The sequence below is a fragment of the Notechis scutatus genome, chromosome 6, assembly GCF_049901735.1.
Source record: "Notechis scutatus isolate UNSWTSFEM ecotype Mainland chromosome 6, rNotScu1.2, whole genome shotgun sequence".
Lineage (NCBI taxonomy): Eukaryota > Metazoa > Chordata > Lepidosauria > Squamata > Elapidae > Notechis > Notechis scutatus.
The window spans coordinates 40915965-40933995 of record NC_142014.1 but is presented as its reverse complement, the minus strand read 5'-3'; the positions used below and the strand labels follow the sequence as shown (position 1 = coordinate 40933995).

At 35.7% G+C, this 18031-nt stretch overlaps 1 protein-coding gene across 2 annotated transcripts in view; it reads right to left on the bottom strand.

Annotated features, from left to right (window-relative positions):
• Window positions 1-18031, bottom strand: part of SYT1 (synaptotagmin 1) — a 235727-nt gene that overhangs the window by 37128 nt on the left and 180568 nt on the right. The gene's annotated exons all lie outside the window — the stretch shown is intronic.

The following is an 18031-nucleotide window of genomic DNA, read 5'->3' as shown; positions in this document are numbered from 1 at the left end:
TTTGCCTAGGAGAGATTATATGCTTTTGGCAAACCGTATTAAATATAGCAGCATAGATCATTTGGAAGCTTTGTCATAAACATTTTTATTTGAAAAGCGTAAGAGATACAGCGCTCTGTAAACTACAAGGAGGCTCAGCAGAATGAAAGGAAGTCCTGCAGAAAATCTTGACCAGCACATTCATCACATCACAGACAAAAGATGTCATAGGAAACATAAACAGGATAAATACTTTTCTCCTTGAAAGGGAAAAACATTAGAAAGGCAACACATTAAAGTAAAACTGTTTATCAACATTCAACAATGACCAGTCAGGAGAGAAGTAATCGTATCAAACTGGCAGATTTTGGATATTTATTTTTGTTCAGGGATATGCATCCTACTACCACCCAGATGTTTTGGCTTCAATTATTATCAACCTCAGCCAATGATTGCAATGCAAAAACAGCTGCAGGGTATCAGGTTGCTGACCCATGGCCAGCCCATAAAAGTAGACCTCCTTTCTTGAATTTAGAATTGGATTTGAGAAGGGAAGGCAGTTAAAGTGCTTTTGCTAAGAAAACCAATGTTCCCAAACACTGATTTTAATTAAATACAGAGATAAAGAAGTCTTTTTTTTATTTAAATGGTTTTCTGATAATGATAGCCTTATTCCAGTGTTAATGGTCCCATAAACAACAATGTCAAATCAAGGATGCCCAAGGATGCTTTACCCTGAAACACACAATCATTCTCCTGACACGCTTCTCCTAAAGTGCTTTTGTGAACAATTTAATACATCACAGAATGTGGACCATTAACAACTATTCTCATTGTGGATAAATATCAGATTGTGAACCCAAGTGATATGGTTACACTGTTGCCAGAAGACCATAAAACTGTAATTATATTTATACTACGTAAATTTGTTAGGGCAGGGAAAAGGAATAAGGGATGGTATAGAGCCAGGTTGGTGCAAAAGTTATGTGAATTTAAAATTCACCCTTATGCATGGACAACATCTATTTTGCCCAAATCAGAACCACTGTGCAACAATTTAAAGTAGCATATATAACTTCACTGACAATGAGAACAATTAATCAGTAGAATGGCTTGCCTTCATAAGTAATGGATGCTACACCCGAGAAGTTTTTAAGAAGAGATTGGACAGCTATTTGTCAGGAACAATATAAGGTCTCAGGTAGAAGACTTCCAAGATCCCTTTCAACTCTGCTATTCTATTAAATTGTGCTGGGATGGTCTCTAAGTTCATAGACATACAATGTATCTCTGCTCTGAGCACACCTTTATTGAAATTCCTTGGAAACCTTTATGTATTTATTTGTGAATGCTCTGACCTTGGTATTCCATTTATTAATATAAACACCATGTATTGTGAGATTTCTTGATTTTTTTATATAAAAAAGGATAATGAACTCATGAACATCATGAACATCAATCTTACTTAAAAAATGCAGTGACATATTCTTCATTGTACCAAAGAGCAGATAACAAAGAATACACTAGGCCGTAGTGACTAGGATAAGAAAAGAAATGTTTAGCTGTGAGGCAAGAATTGTTACTGAAGTCTCCTACATAATGTGTTGGAGAGAGCTGCCATATTTCTTTAATGACAAAAATATTATGGGAGTAATTCTGCATTATTCAAATCCCGCACATTCACTATCAATATAAATAATAGCATGAAGATATCTACAGATGGAATCATTCATTAGGCCCAAGTTTTTAATCTATTTTAAGATTTTCCTTGAAAGTAGTATACCTTTCTAGGTATGAGCTTGGAATACTTGCCTTGCAAATAAAAACCATGTATCTTACAGAAAATCACATGTACTTTTTAATCAATTCTTTCTGTTATTGGTGATACATTTCAGTGTTTTAACTATTTTTGTCCTATAAATCCTTATTTCCAAAACAAGAAACAATGACTTTTCCAGTAAACTTTTCAAATAACTCAGCAGGTTTCTACAATATTAAAAATGAATTAAACCTGTTGATGAGTTTACATTCTACTCTGACAAATTGCTTCAAGAAGTGTACCAACACTGACTCCTGTAATTGGAACCTGCATGATTTATGAATTTAGTGCCTGACTGCTCCTAAAGTGAAGGCAATTTATTATTATTTATCTTCTAGTGGGGAAAAGTGGTAGCATCTTTATCTAAACTTATTCTTGTAATATAGCTAATTATCCTTTGCCTTTTATAGACAGAAGGAACCACAGTTGAGAGAAATTTCAGTGTGGCACAGAATGACAAGTTATAAGCTATACACTCACTTTAAGGCTATGCTTTATAGCATATAATTAAAGCATATTTGGCAAGGTCGCCTGATGTTAGCAAGTTAATTAGCAAGTGAGCTAATTCTACCCATAGTTTGGCGTATGATCCTGATGGGACTGGAAATTGACTCAACCTTCTAGCTTTCTAAGTTTGATAAAATGAGGACCTAGATTGTTGAAGACAATATTCATTGTAAACTGCCCTGAAAGTGCTGTAAAGCACTGTGGGTGGTATACAAGTGTCTATGTGTTATTGTTATTGTTAACTTTTGAGATATTTCACAGTTACTACTGCTTAACTTTTCCCATAATGTTTATTCAAAATGTTACTTTCTTAAGTTTTTTTATATTTTCATCTAGCTATCAAAATAGAATGCCTCCTTTGCATAATTCATTTTCAACATCTCTATAAAAATCTAAACTCTTTTTGTAACCCTTTTTGAATATGAATAGTGCATTTAAAATAGATTTCTAATTGCAGAAAAGTGTAGTTTCATTTTACATGCATAATTTGAGCCTGGGAAAGCTTCATTTTCATGCTGTGAAAAAGGGATGCAAAAAAATTGATAAGATTTTCAGCATATAAAAAGGATAAAATTTGTTAGAACTGACCTGAAGATAAATCCAACATGCTGCAAAATTTGTTAATTTTAAAATGATCACTAATTAATTTCTGCATCACGGAAACAGCAAAAAGGCACACATGACTCAGTATCTGACATAATTATGTTACAGTGAGAAGCAAAGCTAAGTAAATAGACTCAATTTTGGATGGATATAGACATTAGTTAGGCAAATGTCCCCCCCCCTTTGTTTGATTTCTCCACCTAAGACAGAAGTGGGAAACTATGGCCCCTTTATGACTTGTGGTGTCATGCCCCTGTTGGAATTTGGAGGCGGAGGCCGAGCAGCTGACAGGGAATGGGAGTGTGGCTCTGTTGGCTGTGGAAGAAACTGGGGAAGGGCAGAGGCCGGCTGGGCAGAGCAGGGAACGGGTAGAGCAAGGGAGAGGGAATTCAGAGGAAGACCCAGGCCTATCCCTTCTTCATCCTATGGCACACAGGGAAGAATGGAGAAGAGAACGTGAGTTGCATGGCTTACAGGGGAGGAAAGGGCTCTGATTCCCTTCATTAGCTGCAGCTGGGAACACAGTGTTTAAAAAGGGAGGCTGCGCACAGCAAAGTTGTTGGGAGCAAATCGTGAATTATCTGATATCATCAAGGCTTATCTGGGTTCCTGTGTTTTGCTGAGCTTTCAAGTCTGCAATTCCTGACTTCCGGTTTGTTCTTTGTCGGAGTCAGAGCAGAATCCGCTATCGTGCGCGGTTTCGCCCTAGCTCACTTGCTGGAGGGTCCCGATCAGGACCAGAACCACCTTGTAGGGGTGGTGAAGAAGGGCGGAATCACCTGGAGGGTTGAGGGGAGCCGCAACTCCCCTCCCTAACAGGGAAAACCCCTCCCAAAGGGGTGGTCCTAAAATGGCCACCACAAAGATGAAGAACACTCTGGGAAAATAAGTGTTGTGCTGGAGCAGAGGTCACGAGCAGAGTGTGAACCAGGCAAAAGATATCGTTTTTGAGGTACCCCGGAATTAAAATAAAGGGCTATCTTGGAGGAAAGTGTGTGGAAGCGACGACCAGAGAAAGTGAGAAGGAAATTGGATTTTATAAAATTTGGATTGAATTACTGTATTGGATTAACTTGGAGGAGAAAATTTAAAGGAAAATACTTTAACACAACAAAGGTTTAGAAATTAAACTGATAACTATTGAACTACTAATGCTAAAATTGAGTGTGTTGAAAAGAAAAGAAATAACAGCTAATGATTGAAATTAGCGAACTTAATAAAAGTATTACATTTAATAAAGAACGTTAAAGGCAAAAAGACTCAAGAGCGCCACCTGATGGTACAAGAAAATTTTAGTACATTTTAAAAAGTGTCTGGTCTTCTCAAGAGTTTGGATTTTGGAACTTAAAAGAAAGTAAAAGAAACTTTATTATTGTTATAGAACCATTCGGTTACTTGGGAAATAGTTGGGGCCAATTAGAAGACCTGGAACAAAGGGTCAAGAGTATGGATTGTTGAAAATAAATTGGCTGAAATAATATACTGGACTCTGGGATTGAATATATCTATTAAAGAAGAGGACTTTAGCTATTAAAGAAGAGGAAAGAAAAAGAAAAAAAAGGAGAAGATATAATGGAGGAACTTTTTGTTGATATAAGACTGGATTTACAAGATACAAGGTTGGATTTGCAGGATATAAGGGACATGATAAAAATTAAACTTGAAATGTGTAATTACGTATTACAGAAATTAGAAATGGTGATTTAGCATACACAAGAACAAAGTAAACCAGAGGGGGAGGAGTTCTACAAAGAAGAAGCCAACTTTGAAGTACAAATGGAATAACAATTTCTTAAACAGGGGAAAAAAGGAATTAGAATTAAAAATTTGGGGTCTGATGGGATGGTAAAAGGAGAATGGTTCGGGAAATGGATAAAGGGAGAGGGAAAAAGCAGAAAAAGGAAGCGCAAAAGAAAAATTGAAAGAGGGAGAGAGAAAAGTTCAATAACTGGAATGAGAAATGGAGGGGAATAAGAATGGGGAAAAAGGGAATTAAGAGAAAGGACCAGAAAATAAAGAGGAGCAGGAAACAAAAAAGGATGAAAAGAAATTACATTGTAGAAAGATTGATAGATAATGGGTGAAAAAAAAGAGGATAAGGAAGGAGATTCCGCAAGGTAATACGTTGTGATGAATAAGAATATATTGAGAATACTATTTTGTAATGTATAGATGATTTATAAGGTGTTTGAGAAAATGTAATACTGAATCTGATAAATATATATATATATATATATATATATATTTGTGTTATAATCTAGGTAGGGAGATTGATATTAAGGTAGAATGAAGGTGGTTAGCTCGAATTATTAACCAGAGGGGACAATTATATTTATAGATAAGGAATGATAAAATGACAAATGTGACAGAAAAAAAGTAATATGAGAAATGAATATAGAAATGTGATGAGAATTTTAGATAACATGGTAAAAATGAACATAGAAAGGTGATGAGAATTTTAGATAACATTGTAAAATAAGATATGAGAATATACTAATATAACATGAATTGGAACCGGATAAGCTTAATATTTAAAAATAATAAGGATGATGCAATATGAAATTAAACAAATAAAATGAATAGGTAATTATGGTCACGTTTGTATTGAGATGTGAAACCTGGAACCACACTGCTTGCCAAATGAGAATTTTTTATTTAAAAAAATAAAAATAAAAGCAGGGAGAAAATTGAATGATGGAATTACTAGGTATGTTTAATTGATATGGTGGTAGGCATTTGGAGAGAGTATTGAAAGATTGAAAATGAGCAATGAAGGATTATGAATTAATGTCAATATATACATTGAGAGATATGATTGGTATTATTAATTTGCCTATATTAAAATGTATGATATATTGATGCCACACTGTTAATATATCATTGTGTATGTGTAGATCGAAATAAAATTTTTTTATAAAAAAAAAAAGTGCAATTCCTTCTCCTGCCCTGTCAAGTTAATTATTGCAGCGTAGCTTGTGCAGATTTTTATTTACAGTTTGTATGTACTTTGTTTTCGGACTGAATTTCCTCCACTTAAAGACTGTTCTTGGGAGAGTTTTTTCTCCAGCTGAAGATAACCTGGATATTGGGAGCAAAGTTGGAGGTATTAAAGGGACACTTCTTGCTTATTTGACCGTGTTGCCTTTGTGTCACGCCCCTGGTCATCACATGTGGACTTCAATTCACAGAATTCTGTAAGTTGAAGTGCACAAAACCATAAAAGAACCATAGTTTCCCATCTCTGACCTAAGAAATGAGAATGAAAATCCTATATGAAGATTTTTTGCATATGGTTGTATATGCAACTATATATGAGAAAAATGCAATGGGAAGTAAAAAGCAAAAGTATTGGAAAACAGAACGTGTGGGGACAGCCTTGGAAAATCATATCTATTCTGTGACCAATTATTGTCCTTTCCGATACAAGTTTGTTCTTACTTAAATGATTATGGGCATGCAATATGTAAAATCTTACAATCTTACAAATCTTACAATCTTTTTAAAATTCATAAGATACTGGATTGGAACGTCACTGTATGAATATTACTGATAAATAATTTTATTTAATTTCTTTATGGAAATATACATATGGAACTGAGTCCATATCTTATCAGTAATAAGCTTGTGCTATTAATGGATGAGTTACTTTAGAGTAGAGATTTCCAACTTTTTGGGATTGACGGGCATATTTGAGAACATTGTTAAGTACTTCCACAAAATAACTATTTAGTAGGTTTCTGACAAACGGCTAACATGCATGGATAGATGCATCAGAGTGTAGGCTAGTATGAAAAATTAGAAAACACAGAACAAGCTGATGGCAAGCTGCTTTTGTAACTGTTTACATGAAAATAATATGGATGTAATAGATTTCTCTGAGTCTGGAAGATGAATTAACAGTTGCATACACTGCAGAACAAGAGCATATAGATAGCCAGTTCTCCCTTAAATCAAGACATTTTATGAGAATCTTATCTTTTGGGTTGCTGTTAGGAAATTTGATAGGAGACAATCCATGTTGTCCCTAGGGGTGAGCTTTATTTGAGGGAGGCTTGGCTTATTGGCCACCATACCCAGATACCACTCCTGAAGGACTACTATTTGATTTAATTCCCCACCCCCTAATCAGGTCAAGAACTAAATGGGGAGTTATCTGCAAAGGTGGTGGCATAGATGCAGGATGGCTAAGATTATCAGCTAAAAATTAAAGCCAGAAGGTGAACTCTAACAAATACCATGAAAACGTGACTGAGCTGCAAAAAATTAACCAGTTGACAAAACATATAACATATACTGTAGTTAATAAGAATTGTGAGAAAAGTGCTTAAAGAATCAATGTTAAAAATGCCTTGTCACCACTGATGCATGTAACATTTTCATACGGTCATTTATCCAATATGGATGAAATTGTTCAGATAATTATTATTATAAATAGGAATAAGAGAGAAACGTTGCCAATTTCAAAAGGTCACGTTGCCAATTTCAAAAGCCGATACAAAAATTTATGCCACCAGATAAAGACCGAATGCATCAATTATCACATTAAACAAGAGGAAAACCTTCTAAGCACCAATTCCACCCGTGCTTTTACAATTTTGTAAACAACAAACTAAAAGACTCAAGGTCTATCCCACCCTTGATAGGACCTGATGGTAAAGACTGCAACGACGACACCATTAAAGCCAACATCTTTAACACATTCTTCAGCTCAGTATTTGTAAACAGCAATGGATCATGCCCAGTATTTCCTAGCCGTATTCACAGATAACAACAATGATCTAATACATATCGATTTTACAGAAGACAATGTTGGAAAAGCACTACGCAATCTAAAAACCATCTCTATCTATTGGACCTGATGGAATATGTGCCTACTTCTTAAAAAAGCTATCCACTGCCATAGCCAAACCTCTAAGCATAATCTTTGAAAAATCTTTCAGGACCAGCTCCTTGCCTAACCTATGGTCACAAGCCACAGTCATCCCCATCTTCAAAAAGGGAGACCCAAGCCTAGTTGAAAATTACAGACCAATCTCCTTATGCTGCGTCACCTGTAAAGTCATGGAATCAATTATTAACCAATCCATCATCCTCCACTTAGAGACAAACAACCTACTCTCCAATAAACAATTTGGTTTCAGAAAAAAACTATCCTGTAATCTGCAACTCTTACACTGCAAAACATATGGACGACACAACTCGACCAGGGCAAAGCAATAGACGCAATCTACATAGACTTCTGTAAAGCCTTTGATTCAGTGGTACACGACAAACTACTCCTAAAAATAAAATCCTATGGTATCTCTGGACAACTGAATAACTGTATAGAAGCATTCCTGGCAAACAGACAACAAATGGTCAAAATTGGGAGCGTCCTATCAAATTCTGTACCTGTCAATAGTGGTGTCCCCCAAGGCAGTGTTCTAGGACCAAATCTCTTCATACTCTACATAAATGACCTCTGTGATCATATTAAGAGCAATTGCGTTCTTTTCGCTGATGATGTAAAGCTGTTCAATACCACAGACAATACTGCTACCCTATAAAAAGATCTTGACTATGTATCAGAATGGTCAAACAAATGGCAACTTCAAATCTCAACAAATAAATGCTCTGTCTTACATATTGGCAAAAAAAATCAGAAAATAAAATACAAGCTGAATAGTCAAGATCTTGTTGATGACCCAAGCTCTGTAAAGGACCTTGGAATACTCACCTCTAATGATCTAAGTGTTAGAGCCCACTGCAACTACATAGCCAAAAAGGCATTAAGAGTTGTTAACCTAATCCTACATAGCTTTTTCTCTGGTAATATCACACTACTAACCAGAGCATACAAAACATTTGCTAGACCAATACTCGAATACAGTTCATCAGTCTGGAACCCACATTACATATCTGATATTAGCACAATTGAGAAAGTCCAGAAATATTTCACAAGAAGAGTTCTCCACTCCTCTACTCGCTAGAATACCTTATGCCACCAGACTTGAAATTCTAGAACTAGAAAACCTTGAATTACGCTGTCTCCGGTCTGATTTAAGCATGGTATATAAAATCATACATTGCAATGTCCTACCTGTCAATGAATACTTCAGCTTCAACCATAACAACACAAGAGCACACAATAGATACAAACTCAAAGTTAACCACACCAAACTTGATTGCAGGAAATACGACTTCAGCAATAGAGTGGTCAATGTCTGGAATACTCTACCCGACTCTGTAGTTTCTTCCCAAACCCCAAAAACTTTAACCTTAGACTGTCTACTATTGACCTCACCCTTTCCTAAGAGGTCTGTTGGTGCATAAGCGCACCAACGTGCCTACCGTCCCTGTCCTATTGTTTCTCTTATTCTTCTTTTTATTTTTCTTATATGTACCCATTTCATGTATTCACAACTATGTATACACTTATACTTATTATCTTGTAAACAATTGGCAAATCAAATAAATAAATAAATAAAATGAAGAAAGTTCATAATATCAGTAGTAGTTATCTCTATATGAAGTTGTCCAAGTAGAGAGCTGATAAAACACAGCAATTATAGAGAAAACAGGAGCAGCCTACTAGTGTCTGGAGAGCTACCCAGAGTGTTGAAATCATGAAATGCAGTTCCTAATTTTCTTGATGCATTTTTCTGGCTGCACTGAAGTAATGGTTGTTCCTTCTACCACTTATTAAGTGGCACAAGGGATATATTTGTATGCCTATGTTTTACCTGTCAATTTGAGATAGATGATTAGCATATTATTTCAAATTATAGAATACACAGGCCTATAAAATCTTATTGTATTATTAAATTTGAATCTGTAGGGTCAAATTAAATGTTACTTGATGTATCTAACAGGTATAGGTACTACTATAGATCAAGCTCTTGTATTTGTTAGACTTTAACACACTATGCTAATGCAAAAAATGGATCAACTATCAGTTATACAGAAACACGGATCTGATCTGGACTATGCTGAGAAGTAAAACAAAGATTTGAGTTCTCCATCCAAAGGATTAGATTTCTTATATTTATTCTTGAATAAATTTAAATTAAAATACAATTAAAAAAACATCTGTACTCACTTTCATTTGGAGGAAAAGTTTGAAGATTCCTGTTCTCCATCTGAATTTGCCTGTTGCAGCAAATCACTTTATCTTTCATTCAGAGACAAAGCATATTAGCTTTGGATTATATTAGCTAATGGAGTCCAGGTGTTCAATTTAATTAAAGATTAAACAAGTAATTTATATCCAATGGGGCATTTTTTGCTTGTAGAGATAATTTTCATCAACAGTAGTAAATAGTTTCTGTAAGTAGCAGGGAATGATTTGCTTTGAGCTTTCATTTAATGTACTTTAATTAAATGTAAGACATGAATGTATTTACTGCTAAAATGGAACTCTCTGGACCTATTTCAAAATGGATCTATTCAGGGCTACTAGTAATAATAATTCAGAAGCCACTAGATGGCAATAAAGACATGCAGAAAATATTTTTTTTTTTTTTTTTTTTTTACCATCTGGGACTTAATTGTCTGTAGTTGGAGCTTTAGTCCATCTTCAACTGGAAAGATTTGAACATATATTCAAAATACGTGAAGAAAATATAGATTATTAGCCTTCAGGATCTCAGGTTCTTTTACAAAGCTGGACAGGTAGGCTTTGGAAATATTTGCTTCTACTGTTGACCTAACTTAGAATTGCTAATTGTGTTATAGTTTGAGAGGAATGGAAGGAGGTTGTTTTAAGGTTAACTGTGTCACTAGATATTCAAAAAGAGCTAAATTATATATACAAGGTTAATTTTATAAATTAATCCAGACAGATCTCCAAGAAAATATATTATGAATACTTAGTATTACTAAATTATGGAACATTACAACTATCTGAATCAAGGAAGCACAGTATCTTTTGTTCTATACTGATTAATATAATAAAAATTGATCTGCCTTAAATTCTTCTGCTTGTAGATATGAGCCCATATACAGATGATTGTGCTATATGGGTTAGAAATAAGAAAATAGACATTGCTTGAGCAAATTAAATTAAATTAAATTAAATTAAATTAATGGCTCAGTTTTCATGGAATAGATTGGGAACATATTTTAAAACAAATTCATATGTAGACTTTTCAAAATTTAATAACTCTACAAGAAGTAGGAAGAATTATGGGTGTGTTGTTTGCTGCCAAAATATCAGTGTAGTACTAGGCTGCATCAACAGAGGAATAGTATCAAGACCATGTGAAGTTTTATTATCACTATATATTGCACTTGGAATACTGCATCCAATTTTGGTCATCATGATATAAAAAAGATATTGAAAGTCTAAAAAAAATACAGAGAAGAGCAACAAAGATGATTAGAGAGTACTAGAGGCTAAAACATATGATGAATATTTGCAAGAGCTGGGTACGTCTAGTCTAATGAAGAGGAGGGCTACTGGTGACATGACATATCCAACTTAGAACTAAGAAGAAATTTCTTGACAGTGAGAAGAATTAATTGGTGGAATGAGTTGCCTTCAGAAGTACTGGATACACCAACTGAAGGTTTGAAGAAGAGATTGGACAGTCCAGAATGATATAGGGGTTTCCTGCTTGAGCAAGGGGTTGGACTAGAAGACCCAGGGTGGGATGCTACCGGTTCTGCCCGGTTCTATAGAGCCGGTAGCTCTGAAGAGCAGCAGACACCAAACTGGTTCTGTGTTTGCTGCTGTTTGGACCACCTGCCCGCCCGGGCTGTTACTGACCTTTATTTCTGTTAGGAATGATAGTCACCTAACAGTTGGATTGGAAATATATAAAACAGGACAGTAATTTAATACTGTATCTTTAAGAGAATTCTGTAATTGTGATTGGCTGAGGTTCCTCCAACAGCCATAAGATGGACCCAGAAACCTGGTTTCTTTCTGCTTGCATTTCCTGTTTTGCCGTATTGCCTGATCGTCGTTCTGCTTGGATTGCTGTGAGTCTTGCAACTGTTAGCAAACTCTGTTTACTGAACTCTGTTTATGATACTGGACTTCATTTTTGGATTATCCCTGGACTGATTGTATTGAATACTACCTGCTTTAACTGTGTATGATTTGGACTGTTTATTGGACTTTGTTTACCTGTTTACTGGAAGTAAAACCTACATTTTACTATTCAGTGTATCTGTGTGTTGGTTGTGTGTTATTCAACACCACTCTCACTACGTTTCCCTGAGTGCGCTCATTCTCCTAATGGGGAATTACCTCAACACTGGTTATGGGCCCAGGCCATACCAGACTCAGATAACTGAGTTAGTGTGAATACACAGTACCATATACAGACAGCTGTTTACTGTTTAATTGTGGGTTACTGTCCTGGTAAAGATGGCACAAGACCTGTCAACAAGTCTATCACTGATAACCTGGTTGGATGGAACAAACTATTTATCCTGGTCTATGAAGTGCAGTCTACTTCTGCGTAGGGAAGGGTTATGGGCTGCAGTTCAGGATCCACTGGATGTAAATGCTTGGGATCCAAATAACGAGGATGATGCCAAAAAGTTAGCTGACTTTAAACGGAACAACGAATGAGCTCTTTGTATAATTGGACTAACACTGAGTGACCAGCAGCTAGTCCATATTCGTGGAGAAGAGTCTGCTGCTAGGTGTTGAGAGGATTTATGTTTGTGACAGTGTAGGTGCACACATACGTCTTACATGTAAACTGTTTAGAGCACGTCTTTTGAAAGGTGGAGATATGTTAGCTCATTTGAACTTCATGAAAAGAACTTTCAAGAGCTACATGAAAAGGAACTGATTTTTTCAGAGCTACATCAGGTTTACATCATTCTTTCCTCATTGGATGAACGTTATGATGATTACGTATCTTCATTGGAAGTCCTGACCAGAAATGAACTGACATTGACTGACATAATCAGATGATTGTTAGAAGAGGCAAGAAGACGATAGGAAAGAGACCAACTGAGAGAAAAACAACCACAAGAAGAGGATTTGTTTTCAACTGCCTATACTGTTAGAAAATGTTTTTCTTGTGGGGCTAAGGGACATATGGCTAGATTCCGTAAGAAGGGAAAATGACAGAATACTGGTAATCACCAGAAGGCTAAGAAGAATGTTAATTTAGCTTTGTCTAGCAATTCAACTGTAAACCATGATTTGTGGGTAGTTGATAGTGGAGCATTGCAGTGCATTACTAGAAATAGAGAGAGGTTTGTAAGATGTCCACAAGTAAGCAACATGTATCATTGGCAAATGGATGGAAGATGAAAGCATCTGGTGAAGGTACTGCATATTGTTCTTGTGTAAATGAGCATTTATCTATGTTATATGTACCTAAACTGAAATTTAATTTGTTATCAGTAAGGGCTTTAGTTAAAATTGTTTATGTAGTAACCTTCAGGGGAGATAACTGTATAATAGAGAAAGAGGGTAAAAGTGTTACTGCTACCTTAAAGAATGATTTATATGTGATACATGATGACCAGTTGCAGATGGTTAACTCGGTTTATAACAATGTTAAGCCACATGAGGAATGTATACATTTACTGCATAGACATCTAGGGCACATTAATTTCAAAATGCTGCAACAAACTGTTAAATTATCAGAGGGGGTAAAATTAAAACCCTGTAGCAAGTATTTAAACTGTAATGCCTGTAGTCAGGAGAAAAGCAAGTTTACTCCAGCAAACAGACTGAATGGGTTTAAGACCAAAGAACCTTTAGAGGTTGTGTTTGCTGACATAATTGGTCCTAAGAAACCCAGTTTGGCAGGATCATTACTCACGGTACGGTTTCTGTTATTTAATGAAAAAACAAAACAGAAATGTTCCAACATTTCTTTAATTGGCTACGATTTGCAGAAAGAAAAATGAAACATAAAGTAATTACTGTAGTTACAGATAACGGGACTGAGTTTATTAATAATAGATTCCAAACGATGTTAAAATTGGCTGGTATCGAGCATAAACATTCTGCACTTTACAGGCCACAACATAATTCATTTATAGAACGAAGAGGGCAAACGTTACAAGCCATGGCTCGCACTATGTTATCCGATTCAGGTTTAGCCTGAAACTGTGGGGTGAAGCAATAATGTGTAGCAACTATGTGTTAAACAATGTGGTGAACACAACAACTGGTGAATTGCCATTCACTCGTTGGCATGGCAGAAAACCAAATTTAAGTTATCTACACACATTTGGAACTCCAGCATGGGTGCATATTCCCTCACAAGTAAGACTGAAAGGGCAACATAGAGCTAGGAAATTATTTTTCGTAGATTACAAGGCCAACCATAGATCGTTTAGATTTTGGGCTCCAGGCACAGCTAATATTTACTGTAGCGCTAGTGCTAAATTTCTTGAGCACGTTGGGTGGCAGAAACTAGAACAGGAATCCAACAATGATGTTGTTATCAACACCCAAGTAGTCCCTAATGATGAGACAGTTAAACCATCAATAGCCATTAAAGAGGAAGAACAGGAAGAGGTAGAAGATTGTCGTTCTGCTTGGATTGCTGTGAGTCTTGCCACTGTTAGCAAACTCCATTTACTGAATTCTGTTTATGATACTGGACTTTGTTTTTGGCTTATCCCTGGACTGATTGTATTGAATACTACCTGCTTTAACTGTGTATGATTTGGACTGTTTATTGGACTTTGTTTACCTGTTTACTGGAAGTAAAACCTACATTTTACTATTCAGTGTATCTGTGTGTTGGTTGTGTGTTATTCAACACCACTCTCACTACGTTTCCCTGAGTGCGCTCATTTTCCTAACAGGGAATACTGCTTTCCTGCTTTTTCAACCTCAGCTGCTTTGCGTGGCACAGCAGAGGTTGGAAAAGGTTGCAAAACGTAATCACCAAACCGGTAGTAACACCGGTTGTATCCCACCCCTGAGAAGACCTCCAAGCTGACTTCCAACTCTGTTGTTCTGAATTCATTCTCAAGTGTTTCAAAATTGGGAATTTCCAGATAATTATAGGAAGACACTTTTCTTCCTTTTGTAAGAATCCATCTGATGCTGTGTATAATTTGTACAGATGAAAGGAAGACATATTTTGCAAGGCATTCAATACTATCGACTAGCCTGGGCCCCTGACAGTATTCATGGCTAACTTGAATGTGGGATGTTATAAATGTCCTTGGCAGCTATTTTATGTTACTGATGTTGTTCTACATTTTGCTTGTTGTACCTGTTGTTTACTTTTTAATTGTCAGCTACCCAGAGTCATTATATGAAATGAATAGCTATATAAATTAATAATAAATCAATATTTGGCCTTTAGAATCTAAAACCATTAGAGTATATATCAGCACTGGAGTCAATAATATTCAAACTATATTGACAATTCAAGGAACATAGTTGAAAGTGAGGGCAGCTTTTTATTCCTACTTTTAGAATTTGTAGGACTTCCACTTTCTGAGTGGCTTTCAGTTATGTTGTAAGTCAGTAACAATGTTTTTAGCTATGGAAGGTATTTTGGATGGTCATTTGAAAGAACAGTAATTACTTGATTCTTTGCATATACTAGAGAAGTAGGATATTAAAAAACAATCTAATGAATATTATTTGGTTTCGAAGCAGATAACTGCAATGGTTGTTTTACATTAATTTTTGTTGGGTCCCAAAACAGATAAGTGTTATGGGGAATGAATGAAGAGCTAGGGAGGATTTGTTTACTTCTGATGAGGATGTTTCTGTACTTTTAACTCCTTTGGAAATCAAACACAGACTTAAATGGGGGTTTAGAAATAAATAACAGACAGTGGGAAAATAGACATGCTTTATTTCTGCCCTGATTTGGATGGGTTTTTTTTTTTTTTGGAGTTTTGATTGTCAGGATCAGGTGAAACACATTAATCTTTTTTAATGTTAAGGTTGAGTCGCTACAGTGGGGAAGAGGTACAATGGAACTATATGATGATGTTTGTGGAGCAGAAGAAAAACTCATTCATATTCTTTGATACTCCTGGTGTTATAATAATGACAAAAATAATGACTTTCTAACTTGTGTATTTGAATTTCTTCTTACCTACTGACATACTAGCTACTTTGCCATTCTTGAGGATAACTTGATGGCATTCCAGGATTTATGGTTTTTGGGGGGATTAACGGAATGTAAAGATTGTTTTGATAAGCAAAAATAACAGGTGATGAAGTTTGCTTTGCTATTTCTCTCAGGAAGAAGATGAGCTTAAATATACCAACCTTTTCCCACACCTGCATCTCAAACTGTGTTAAATAAGGAGATTTTCCGAGGGAGCATACTCAAACAAACAACCCTTTGTGAAATGAGGAATCAGAATACAAATTTCTGGCCAAATGCAGGGGTAATCCCAATTCCTCTGACTTGTACTACATAAACACATTCAGGCATAACATCTGAATTTAAATCTTCTGAATACAACGCCAAGCTTCACTATCAGGATTTTACATGCCACTCTGCTTAATATTAGCTTGTGCAGAACCAACAATGTCTTGGAACTGTTTGTTTACCTACTTTGTTGACATTGCCCAGGAAGTCAGCAATTCTATTTAAATGAAAAGAATTGGATATGGGAGGAAGAATGTGTCATCTCTATCTTCATAAGGCAGAATCTGATCCCCTGCTGTGTTTCCAATATGCTCCCCACTTTTTTCTACATATTTCTTCCCCTTTTCTTCACGAAACAGCAGCTTCATTTCACATCCATTTTTTTAATACTCTTTCACATCTTCCCACTCACAGATACCCACAAATGCAACTCTACATTATTTTCTTCTGCTGATAATGGATTTAGTTTAAGTTCAAACTGAATTCTTCACCTCTGTCATGATGTACCCCTTGCTCAGTAGAAAAACTGAAAAAAGCAATTTTGTGTCCATAATAAAATAACTTGCTTATTCCCCCACCCCTCTTCTATATATAAGACCTTGCAGTTTATTTACAATAACTTGCATGAAGATTTCCAAAAGTGAAGTCTTGGGAGCTAAGAAATGACTTCACTATTAAGGAAAGGAGGTTGACATGAAAAAGATACTCTTCTGGAAAAATGTATATTGAAAACATATACACATACACCACAATTCTAATTTTCTTGGGCAATGTGCTTGTTTCTACTCCAGGCTTCTTATTTACATTTCCTATGTTTCCTACTCTTCTGTAATATCTGATAATTCAGGTTATGAGAGGCAAGAGTACTCTGAACTTTTTAATGCTACACTGATCAATTCCAACTCTTGCTTTAGAATAATAAGAAGCTTGTTGCTATAAAAAGAACACAGCTAGAATTACATATTTTTACCACATTTTTAAAAACAGTTTTCTAGAGGTGTGTGTCTCTGTGTGTCTGTATATATGTATATGCATGTATATGTCTGTATATATGTATATGCATGTATGTGCATGTATTTATATTTTCTAGAACTGAAATATATGATTCACCTAAGCAAGCAAATACATAGTTATCTATTTCAGTAAATTATATAATCATAGAAAATATATACTAATCATTGTTTTCATTATTGTAATAGTGATAAAAACAATGGCATGTTTTGTATACAAATGTCTTGATATTCAAGCTTTATAAATAAGATTTGCTAATTCCCTAGCAAATGAACTGGTGTCCTTCAGTGCTGGTAACATCATACATTGGTTACTTTAGTGGAAATGGCTGGACATTGATCAGACAGCAAAGTAATACACATAAAATTCCAGCAGCCAGTCTTCCATATATACTGAAATGGGATGTGATAATATTGTAATTACTATTTCTGTAAGATAACATTATGTGACATTGTAGAAAAATATGTCACCATCTCTGCCCCTCTAGTGCTACATGGACAATATGTTGAGAAAGAGGAACTATTTTATAACTGTCTACCAGAACTGCTAAAGGCAGTTTGACACCCTTGATCAATTGACATTAAACCAATCCAGTCAAAAATCCCTATGCAACATTGGCATTGTAATAGATCAAGGGTGTCAAACTTGATTTCATTGAGGGCAGCGTCAGGGTTTTGTTTGACCTCGGGGTGGAGTAGGCATGGCCAGGGTGAGCATGGCCAGGATGGGCAGGCCCAGTCTGATGTCACTCATGTTGGGAGTGCCTGTGGCCCAAGCGCTCCAGAGCTCCGTTTTCAGCTGTGAT